At 50.1% G+C, this 12106-nt stretch overlaps 1 protein-coding gene across 2 annotated transcripts in view; it reads left to right on the top strand.

Moving 5' to 3' along the window:
• The first annotated feature begins 365 nt into the window (after positions 1–365).
• LOC120394189 overlaps positions 366–12106 on the top strand; it is a 34770-nt gene continuing 23029 nt past the window's right edge. For both annotated transcript variants that reach the window (XM_039518426.1, XM_039518425.1), the window contains exon 1: positions 366–539. The gene's annotated coding sequence lies outside the window, so the exon portion shown is untranslated. The remainder of the gene's footprint in view (positions 540–12106) is intronic.

Raw genomic sequence — 12106 nt, 5'->3', positions numbered from 1 at the left:
CCTTCCCCTGCCCTGGCTCTAAGAAGAGGTTGTTCCTCCCCCTCCCCTTCACCATGTCCCAGGGCCCTGGTCAGGACTCCTGCCCTGGTGCTTCCCTGGAGACAAATTCAGCCTGGAAATAAGGTGTAAGTGTTTAATGGGGAGAGCAATTAACCACTGGGACCATTCCCCAGGGGCCATGGGGGATCCTCCATCCCTGACCATTTATTCCTCAGGATTGGACGTGCGTCTAACAGATCGAGGAGCTATTGTAGTGATGTCTTTGGCCGGCATCACACAGGGGGTCAGATGAGGGGATCACAATGGTCCATTCTTCTGCCCTTGGAATCCATGAATCCAGGATTCCCAGCCGACCAGTCTGCACGCGGGGGATGGGGGTGGGAGATGGTTCCCAGCCACCTCACCAGGACTCTCACCCTGTCCGTGTTGTATTTATGCACCAGCAACCCAGGGTGGACAGGAACGTGGCAGTGACGTACGCAGTGGTAGGAAAGGGCGGCTCTCGAGTGCAGGACACCCAACCGGCTCCGTAACTCTGGGTAAGGGTGATGCTCTGTGGGCCCTCGTGGGATGGGGGTTGTTCTCCCCACAAAGCCAGTGCAGGGACTGGTCAGCAGGGGAAGGATCCAACTCAAACTCCTCACTGTGCTGAGACCCCTCACTGGCACCCCCCTGCCAGGCTCCAGGGCTCACTCACCTACAGCCTGAGTCACTGCCCTTCCCCCATCTACCCACCTCTCCCTGTAGGTTTTTTTTGTGGGGGGTGGGGGAGAAAGAGACAGACTGATAACCTAGGGCACTCAGCGCTGTCACCCTTGGAGGGGGTGAGGGGCAACTGCATGAGAGTTGGTCATTGGGATTCCCTGTCACTTCCCCACAGGATTCCCAGTGCCCCACAAGCCTGTGTGAGCCCCACACTCGCTGCCATTCTGAGCGGAGCCCTGGGGAAGGAGATGGTAATGGAGCCTGTTAACCAACCAGCAAGAAACAGCATTTGAGTCAGTCGATGGAGAAGCTCAAAGAATGTGGAGTACCTGTGGCACCTTAGAGATTAATAAATTTATTTGGGCATAAGCTTTCATGGGCTAAACTCCACTTCATCAGATGCATGCAGTAGAAAATACAGTAGAAAGATATATATATATAGCACTGCACAGGACAAACTGGGGCTCTCAAGTACAAACACCTCTTGGGCCTTCACTCGCCACCTTCCTCGATGGTTTTGGAGCCCGTCACAGCCCTGCCATGCTTCTCAGACAAACCCCTCCACCATTCATACAGCCACACCTAGGTTCCCAGTGGCTGTCGCCAACTCCCGGGGAGCAGGGGTGATGTGCGAGGACGTTTACCTTAACTCTGCCTTTCCTGGGATTCACAAGCCTGCATTTTGCTAGACTTGACACTCTGCTAAACACACGGATGGGTAGGGAAATCCACAATGAAATGCCAATAAGAAATGCTGCACAGTGACAAGTGAGACTCTATTGAAGGTGAAGGGACAATCAGTCCATTGGATGCTTCAGATAAGTTACAAAGAAAGGGCCTGATCCGATGGCTGCTAGTGAGAGCTTGGCCATGGATGTCAGTGGAAGTTCTCACCAGCACAGACCCTCTCTAGTCTCCAGCTTTGGACAATCTTTGTCTAGCAGATGCTAGAAGGACTTTGCAACTTTGGAATGGATGTTATCTCACTAACGTTTTGTTAAATTAACTTCCAATTTCCCTCACAAACTCTACCCCAGTCCCTGACCTGATTTTCAGACAACTCTGACTTTTCACAGGGGTTTAAAGAGGGTCTCTTAACTCCCAAGAGAGACTCTCTAAAAACAAAGAACAGAAAAAAAAACTTCCCTCCACAGGGATTTGAAAATATCTTGTCCCTGATTGGTCCTCTGGTCAGGTGTCCACAGGTACTGCTTGTTAACCCTTTACAGGTAGAAAAAAAACCTTAACCCTTAACTAACTGTTTATGACAGAGCCAAATTCAGTTTTAAGCGGGGACACATCTGCAACTTGAAATCTGGCGAGGTGATCGCCCAGCTGCCATTCCTCTCCTGTGTGACCCTGGCTTGGGTCTGAGTGCAATATTAAAACCATAATGTTCAGCGTAAAGCCTGTGACAGAACAGCTGGGAGAGCAGTGTCCTTCTCCAGGGAGTGAAGTCCCCCGGTCGTGAGGCTGGTAGCAGACATGGCCCCGTCTCTCACAAGGGCTGTGGCTTTTCTTTTCTCTAACCTCGGGGAGCATGTGGCAGATCAGAGAAAGCCTGCGGCTTCTCTGTTCCCTTCTCCCTGCAGACCAGAAGGGGAGAAGTCAGATCAGACAGCCACAGAGACATCTCTCCCTGCTGCAGGGCCCCTCTCCCTGAAGGGTTGCTGTGATTCCCACCACTTCTCCCAATGCTCCTGCCGCTGGGCCTCTGTCTACTCTGTGAGTTTGGACACAACTGCCCGGGTTTAGCTTGGCTTTCAGGGAGACTGAGAACAGCTAATGAGTCACAGTTTGAAGGACGGCTAGCCAAAAACTCCAAACTCCAAAGGGGGTAATAAAATGTTTTTTAAGTATTTCAAAAGCAGGAAACCTGCTAAACAACCAGTGAGGCCCCTTGATGATCGAGACACAAAAGGAGCACTTAAAGATGATAAAGTCATTGCGAGAAACTAAATGGATTCTTTACTTCAGTCTTCACGGCTGAGGATGTTAGGGAGATTCCCATACCTGAGCTGGCTTTTGTAGGTGACAAATCTGAGGAACTGTCACAGACTGAAGTGTCACTAGAGGAGGTTTTGTAATTAATTGATAAACTTAACATTAACAAGTCACCGGGACTAGATGGCATTCACCCAAGAGTTCTGAAAGAACTCATATGTGAAGTTGCGGAACTATTAACTAAGGTTTGTAACCTGTCCTTTAAATCGGCTTCTGTACTCAATGTCTGGAAGTTAGCTAATGTAATACCAATATTTTAAAAGGGCTCTAGAGGTGATCCCAGCAATTATAGACCGGTAAGTCTAATGTTGGTACCAGGCAAATTAGTCGAAACAATAGTTAAGAATAAAATTGTCAGACACATAGAAAAACATAAACTGTTGAGCAATAGTCAACATGGTTTCTGTAAAGGGAAATCATGTCTTACTAATCTATTAGATTTCTTTGAAGGGGTCAGCAAACATGTGGACAAGGGGGATCTAGTGTACTTATATTTCCAGAAAGCCTTTAACAAGTTCCCTCACCAAAGGCTCTTATGTAAATTAAGCTGTCATGGGATAAAAGGGAAGGTCCTTTCATGGATTGAGAACTGGTTAAAAGACAGGGAACAAAGGTTAGGAATTAATGGTAAATTCTCAGAATGGAGAGGGTTAACTAGTGGTGTTCCCCAAGGGTCAGTCCTCGGACCAATCTTATTCAACTTATTCATAAATGATCTGGAGAAGGGGGTAAACAGAGAGGTGTCAAGTATCAGAGGGGTAGCCGTGTTAGTCTGGATCTGTAAAAAGCAACAAAGAGTCCTGTGGCACCTTATAGACTAACAGACGTATTGGAGCATAAGCTTTCGTGGGTGAATACCCACTTTGTCAGACTCACAAAAGCTTATGCTCCAATACATCTGTTAGTCTATAAGGTGCCACAGGATTCTTTGTTGCTTTAGAACAGGCAGGGGTAAACTAACCGGGTTGTGACTTGGCTTTTGAAAATCCTCCTGGGCGAATGCACAGCAGGGAATGTTGCAAATTAGAATCTTCTTGTGGCTACCGAAGTTCTGGATACACAGTATCCACATCCAGATCTTGCAGTTCTCTCCTGTCTAGTGAGACTGATCAAAATGCTGGGTTTAAAAAAACCTTCCACCTTTGTTTGACGAAGTTCAAAGGGGAAGTTCAAAATCTGACCCTGAAAGTTGTAGCTCTGGCCCATGTCTCTCATTCATGTTCTCGGGCTGATTTCCTTACAGACAGCATGGTACAGGGAAAGGCACTCAGGGGGACTCATTTCAGAGCTGGTGGATTCTGCATCATGTCAAGTCTCTAGAGCTACACCGGATGTCTCTGAATTCTGGGCTCTTGCACCAGAGATGTTATGGGCTGGAGATACAGGACTGGCTCCTGTTATGCAGCAGGTCAGACCAGATGATCAGAACAATCCTTTCTGGGTTTAAATGTCTGTGAATCCATTCATGCGACAGAGTGAAAATCTTGTACTCGCAGGACAAGCCTGATCCTAATTGCTTGGAATTCAGTAGAAAGGTTTCCATTACACTAAACTGGGAGGAGTAGTAGAAAGGCTGGAGAGTAGGGATAGGATACAGAGGGACCTAGACAAATTAGAGGATTGGGCCAAAAGAAATCTGATGAGGTTCAGCAAGGACAAGCACAGAGTCCTGCACTTAGGGTGGAAGTATCCCATGCACTGCTACAGACTAGGGACCGAATGGCTAGGCAGTGGTCATGCAGAAAAGGACCTAGGGGTTACAGTGGACGAGAAGCTGGATATGAGTCAACAGTATGTCCTTGTTGCCAAGAAGGCTAATGACATTTGGGGCTGTGTAAGTGTTAGGATATAGATATTCAGGCCTGTCTGCAAAGGCCTATACTTTAAGAATGTAGGTGTATTCTTATCACTTAGCTAGTTATAGAGGTATAGAAGAAAGAATCAAAAATCACTGTCTGTCTGTGTAATGGCCTTCTCTTGCTATGACAGTCTGAGGCTTGGTTCTTCAGCTGAGCAGCAGAGGCCAACCATAAACTGGGAAATGTATGATCACATCCTCACATTCCAAACTAGTCGCATTGAAATAAGGTGCTATTGGGCTGTTAGGAATACAATCCTGTCCTGATATTCCTATCACCTCCAGAGAAAGGGAAGAGCCTAAAAAATGTAAAAGGAAACTTAGTTTTATAGAATCCTGTCTGGCAAGAACTCACTTAATAGCAGGGGTGCAAAATCCTCATTCCTGTATTGTTCTATCACTGTAGTCTCCACTTTCCTATTGTTTGTCTGTATAATCTCTGTCTGGTTCTGTGATTGTTTCTGTCTGCTGTATAATTAATTTTGTTGGGTGTAAACCAATTAAGGTGGTGTGATACAATTTGTTAAATAACCATGTTACAATATTTTAGGATTGGTTAGTTAAATTTCAGTAAAATGATTGGTTAAGGTATAGTTAAGCAGAACTCAATTTTTACTATATAGTCTGCAATCAATCAGGAAGTGTGTGTGTGGGGGAAATGGGAACAGGGACTGGGGATGGGGGTTGGGGAATTGGGATCATGTTTTGCTAAGGAGGGGAATGGGAACAGGGGATGGGAACAGGAACAGAGACACAGGCTACGCTCTGTGGTGTCAGAGCTTGAAAGGGGGACACTAAGGAAGGAAACTGGAATCATGCTTGCTGGAAGTTCACCCCAATAAACACTGAATTGTTTGTGCTTTTGGACTTTGGGTATTGTTGCTCTCTGTTCATGCGAGAAGGACCAGGGAAGTGAGAGGGTGAAGGAATAAGCTCCCTAACAATAAGTAGGTCATCAGATCAAGGAACGTGATCATTCCCCTCTATTCAACATTGGTGAGGCCGCATCTGGAATACTGTGTCCAGTTTTGGGCCCCACATTACAAGGAGGATGTGGAAAAATTGGAAAGAGTCCAGAGGAGGGCAACAAAAATGATTAGGGGGCTGGAGCACATGATTTATGAGGAGAGACTGAGGGAACTGGGATTATCTAGTCTGCAGAAGAGAAGAATGAGGGAGGGGTAGATTTGATAGCTGCTTTGAACTACCTGAAAGGGGGTTCCAAAGAGGATGGATCTAGACTGTTCTCAGCAGTAGCAGATGAGAGAACAAGGAGTAATGGTCTCAAGTTGCAGTGGGGGAGGTTTAGGTTGGATATTAGGAAAAACTTTTTCACTAGGAGGGTGGTGAAGTACTGGAATGGGTTACCTAGGGAGGTGGTCTTAGAGGTTTTTAAGGTCAGGCTTCACTAAGTCCTGGCTGGGATGATTTAGTTGGGGATTGGTCCTGATTTGAACAAGGGGTTGGACTAGATGACCTCCTGAGGTCCCTTCAAACCCTGAGAGTCTATGATTTCAGGGAGAGCAGAGCCAGCCCTGTGTGTATTCCTCTCCCCAGTATCACACAAAAGCAACTGAGGTTTTTGTAATGTGCCACTCCCTACAGAATCTACCCTGCCAGAGAGAGAACACCCACACCCACCCACGTCTCCTTCTGCTTGGATTTGAAATCAATATCCCTTGCTTAGCGGGCGAGGTTATGTGAGGGTGAGGTTCTCTTTCTCCACACCAGTCACGAGTTCATAGACACCTGTCATATCCCCTCTTGGTCATCTCTTTTCCAAGCTGAAAAGTCCCAAACTTTTAAATTTCTCCCCATACACAAACTGTTCCCTACCCGTCATCATTTTCTTGCACTTCTCCATACCTTTCCCAAATCTAATGTATCTTGAGATGGGGCAACCAGAATTGCACACAGTATTCCAGGTGTGGTTGTGCCATGGATTTATACAGTGGCATTATGATATTTTGTGTCTTATCTTTCTCTTTCCTAATGGTTCCCAACATTCTGCTTGCTTTTTTGACTGCTGCTGCACACTGAGCAGATGTTTTCAGTGAACTGTCCACTGTGACTCCCAGATCTCTTTCTTGAGTGTTAACAACTAATTTAAATCACAGTTCAATGGCAGTGAAAGGCATATTTGCCTGTTGTAACCCTGCTGAGAGCCGACTGGTTTGAGATTGCCCAGTACTGAGGTCTCTGGGCATCTGTCCCCTGCACCAACCACTGACCTGTGCTGCCTCCATGGATCTGCAGCTGCAGGGCTCTATGGGTAGCTAGACCCCACAGACCAGCGAAGAGGTGCAGCACTTCAGGGGCAGAGGTGCACGCTCTACGCTGGCTCTGTCCTGACTGTCACCACAGGAAGTGACGTGCGCTGAGCTTCCCTAACACTATTTTCTTTCTCTCGGTAGTTGTGTAGCACTGCAGGACTCACAGGTAGGAGGGAACCTCGCCCTGACCCCCAGTTCCCTTCAGGGGCTGCTCCCCCGGTGATGCCCAGATCTGGGAGGGGGGGTTATTGCTGCTCTGCCTGGGACTCCACCCTGGGCAGCTGACCTGGGCCGTAGCCCCCAGCTAACCACAATACAAATGCTCCTGGGTTCTGTGGGGGCCTGACCCTAGTCTGGGAGCCTCGTCTCTCCTGGCCATAGTGATGGTGATGGTTCTATTGTCTTCCTGCCCCCATGGCTAAGGGCAGCAGGGCCCTGCCCCCAGCGCCAGGTGCTGCACATGGGACTGACACAGCTTTCGTTCCACACAGAGATTCCAGCCCAGACCAAAGCAGCCTGGCCACTGAAGATCAGATTCATTGTAAGAGCCTGTTGTTCTGGTACTGTCCTCGTGGGAGTTCAGCTGTTTGTCTGTCTGTCTGTCCGGCATCAGAGTTTGAGGTGTTGGGAGCACAAGGGGCCCTGGATAGCCAGGACAGACAGTCCTGCCATAATGGGGAATGTTCTCTCTCATTCCTCTGCCTGTACCCAGCCCAATTATGGGATGACGGGAGCCCCCAGCTGTGGGCAGGGACAGGACTAGGGGGGGAGACCTGGCAGCTCCTGTTGGAAACTGCAGGGTGGGCACAGGGGCCTGGGCAGACACCTCCCTGCATGGGGAGAAAGAAGACACATGCCAGGAACAGCCAGAGCATCACCCCTTAAGCAATTGACATCCTTTGTCCATGGGGCCTGTCCCAGTTCTATTCCCCACCTAACATGGCAGCAGACAGGGAACCCAGCTTTATAGGCCCAGCCAGCTCATTAGGTCTCACGCGCCAGATGGTTCCTGGTGCTGACTCTGCCCAGTGAGCCTGGCTGGGGTCAGGGATGAGTCTGTGTCTCTGGGGGACGTGGGTCGGGTTCTCTCCAGAGTGTGGTGAGGCTGGTGATGATCAGGGCCGGCTAAAGAAGCAGATGGTTGGGGCAGGGGAGGGATAGCTCAGTGGTTTGAGCATTGGCCTGCTAAATCCAGGGTTGTGAGTTTAATCCTTGAGGAGGCCACTTAGGGATCTGGGACAAAAATTGGTCCTGCTAGTAAAGGCAGGGGGCTGGACTAGATGACCTTTGAAGGTCCCTTCCAGTTCTAGGAGATTGGTATATCTCCAATTATTACCTTATTACCTATTACCAAGGGGTGGAACTCCACCTGCTACTGGGGGGGCACATCCAGGTCTTAGGTGACAATTTGGTGGCAGGTCCCTCAGTCCCTCTCAGAGCAAAGGACCTGCCACTGAATGGCCACCAAAGAGCAGAGCAGCACGATCATGCTGCCACAGCTTTTTTTTTTTTGTGCTGCTTGGGGCAGCAGAGAACCTGAAGCTGGCCCTGGTGAGGATGCACTGGGTCCACCATATGCTGAGGTCACCAAAGCCAGCACTGACCAGGTGAATCACTGTGCTGGTGCCTGCAGGGCAGACGGAGCCTAGGGTGCCGGGTATGGCAAAATGTTCCCATGGAAACAGGCTCCAGGAGACACAGCTAAACCCGGGGAACCCCATGGGCTGATCTATGAACGGCGCCTCTAGCCTGGCCAGGAGTGAAGATCATTGCAGGGTGACCCCAGACTCGGGGGATAAACAGTGACCATCCTGGCATGAAGGGAGAAAAGTCCAGACTCTCCAATTCTAATTCTCCAGTCACTACTACTGCTTTTATGTCACTTTAGCTCTACTGCAATCAATGGGGCCAGATCCCCCACTGATGTAAATTGGTGTCACTCCATGGGTGTCAAAGGGCCGGATCCCCAGATGCAATAGAAGAGAGGAGGAGGTTTGTCTGTGGGTCCCTGATGACATCTGACTCAGATAGGGAAGTTTTCCTGACTGACCCATGAATTGTCTCATCCCAGGAAGCCCTGGCTGAGGGGAGCCCTTGATCCTATGGGTAACTCCAAGTGCCTGTGTCCATCCCATTGATTCCAAAAGGACTAATAAAGTAATAATTTGAGATATATCTATCTCATAGAACTGGAAGGGACCCTGAAAGGTCATTGAGTCCAGTCCCCTGCCTTCACTAACAGGACCAAGTACTGATTTTGCCCCAGATACCTAGGTGGCCCCCTCAGTGATTGAACCCTGGGTTTAGCAAACCAATGCTCAAACCACTGAGCTATCCCCCTCCCAACCGGAGCATGTGCTCCAACACCCTCCTGAACTTGGCGCTCCCCTGCCCTGGTTCTAAGGAGGGGCCGTTCCTCTCCCTCCCCTCTCGCTGCGTCCCGGGGCCCTGGTCGGGGGTCCTGCTCTGGTGCTCCCCAGGAGACTAATTCAGACTGGGAATAGGATGTAAACATTTAACGGGAGAGCGATAAACCACTGGGATTGTCCATCTCTGACAATTTATACCTCAGGACTGGACGTGCGTCTAACAGATCGAGGAGTTATTGTGGGGACGTCTCCAGCCAGTGTCACACAGGGGGTCAGATGAGGGGGTCTCAATGGTCCCTTCTGCCCTTGGAATACATGAAACCAGGATTCCTGGATGGCCTCTCTGTGTGGGAGTGTTTCCCAGCCAGCTCACCAGGACTCTCATCCTGTCCGTGTTATATTGATGTCCCAGCAGCCCAGGGACAGGGACGTGGCAGTGACATATGCTGTGGTGAGACAGGGTGGATTGCAAGTGCAGGACACCCGGACAACTCCATAGCTCTGGGTAAGGGCAATGCTTTGTGAATGGGCCCATATGGGATGGGGGTTGTTCTCCCCACAAAGCCAGTGCAGAGACTGGTCGGGGGTGCAGGATCTAACCCAACCTCCCTGCCAACTCAGAGCCTCCATCTCCTTCACCTGCTACCAAGGGCATGGTCTGTGCTGGGACTCCTCGCTGGCACCCCCCTTCCAGGCCCCATGGCTCACTCGCCTATAGCCTGAGTCTCTGCCCTTCCCAAACTGCCCAGCTCTCCCTGTAGGTCAGGGAACAGACTGATAACCTAGGGCACTCAGCGCTGTCCCCCTGGGAGTGGGTGGGAGGCAGCTGCACAAGAGCCGGTCAGTAGGATTCCCTGTCACTTCCCCACAGGATTCCCAGTACCCCACAAACCTACATGAGCCCCACACTTGGTGCCAGCCTGAGCAGAGCCACAGGAAGGAGATGGTGATGGAGTCTGCTAACCAGCCAGCGAGAAGCAGCGTTTGGATCAGTCAATGGTACACAGGAAGCTCAGACACTTTGTGGGTAGCAGGAGCTGGGTGTGGCCAAGGCCGTTGTTCTAGTTATGCCAGAATCTTCCTGGCCGAAGTTCCCACCCCGAAGGTCTGCACATAAAATCCCCTGGGTGACTAGGCATGTATAGAGACAGGTAGCCACAAGCCATTTGCACAGGTGGCTGCCTGAAGTGCCATCCTGGTCACGGGGAATGCAAATTCAGGGTCCCAAATGGGTTTAAATGTGGCAGCAAAAGGTTCTTGCATTTACTGAGTGTCCAGGGCACAGATGTTGAGTCAAATCTCTCTGGTGCCAACCTGATGGTGGGGGTGGGGAGAGGGGCAGCATGGGGATGCCTGTGTTGGTGTAGCTGTGCCAGCAACATGCTGTAATGCTGCTGGGGGGGGGGGGATGTGATGGGGTCTGTGTAGAGCCTCTGAGCACATATGAGATGAACAAGGGGGCAGATTTTTTGAAGGTATTGAAGTGCCTAACTTGCATAGATGTAAATACGTCCATTTAAAAACCTGTCCCTAAGGGGTCTCTGGCAGGCTGGGTCTGAGCTGGCTCCTGTGCAGTGGATAAAGTGCTTTGCCTTCTCTCTGCCCAGTCTGCCTCCTGGGAGCATCGCTAAGCATCACCTGGGCCCAGGCGTTACAGTGAGACACACATGGAGCAATTACCTCCCCGAGTCTGATGGGGTCCTGGGGAAAATTTTGCAGTGAAATAGAGTCGGTTCAAGCAGCATTTTCTCATCCTCACGGGGGCCGCAGAGACACCCAGATGCAGAGAGTCAGGAACATCACAGATCTAGGAGGACAGGGCTGTAAGAATAAATTCTCTCTCTCTCTCTCTCTCTCTCTCTCTCTCTCTCTCTCACACACACACACACACACACACACACACACACACACACACACACACACACAATATTTCATTAGCACAGATTTGAGGCTGCCCCAGAGTATCTCATGCCCGTCCAGAACACTGAGACCAGCCAAACTCACTCGCCTGTCGCCGGCTCTCGGAGAGCAGAGGTGAGGTACATGGGCATTTATCACAACTTTGCCTTTCTTGGAATTCACAAGTCTGAGCTCTGCTAGACTCGATGCTCTGCAGGGCAGAAGCTATCGCCGGGCACCTGAACTCTGCATTACCAGGGTGTTTTGTCAGTGACTTGCAGAAGCAGCTCTTGCAAGTGTGTCCTCCCCAGGTCTGTGCCACTAAAACAGCTTCTCTGCAGGCACCCCCAGAGCAGGTGTTGTGTTCCCCTGTCATGCAGGAGAATTCCTGCTACAGTCAGCTACTGACTGGGGGATCTTGGGCAAGTGGCTTCATGGCCTTCTGCCTGGTGAAATGGGAATAATTCTCCCCTGCCTGCCAAGGGTGTTGGGAGGGTGAAATCCAGGTATGAATGGGAGAAGCTAAGATGCTACACTGGTGAAGGCACCTAGCTAGACATGGCCAAGACAGAATGCCGTCTTCTCCTCCCAGAGAGAAAAGCAGCCCTCGATTGGGCAACCAGGGCAAGCCAGGGCCTGCTGTAGCTAAGCCATAGAACTGACAAGCCTGACAGACAAATAATGTGTTGAATTCATGTAACTGGGGCTGGAGCTGTGGGAAGTAAAACTTGGGTTTGGGAACAAGACAGTGATTTAACATGTGAGGACTCTGGAAAGATCTGTTGGGTTGCTAGGAGATGACATGACACTTTCATGCCAGTTTCAACAGGTGGCCGAGGACCATGGGAACAGAGCTGAGGGTTGATGGCTAGATGTGGGGGTTTTCTGGGGCCTGGCTGAAGATGCCAGGAATGGATGCTCAAGACATCAGAGAGTAGTCCAGGGGGGGCTGTATGGTCAGGCAACTGGGAAGGTGTCGCTGAGACCAATTTTGGAGG

The sequence above is a fragment of the Mauremys reevesii genome, unplaced genomic scaffold (genome assembly GCF_016161935.1).
Source record: "Mauremys reevesii isolate NIE-2019 unplaced genomic scaffold, ASM1616193v1 Contig40, whole genome shotgun sequence".
Taxonomy (NCBI): domain Eukaryota; kingdom Metazoa; phylum Chordata; order Testudines; family Geoemydidae; genus Mauremys; species Mauremys reevesii.
Note: the sequence above shows the minus strand (reverse complement) of the source record. Positions and strands in the feature narration are given on the sequence as shown.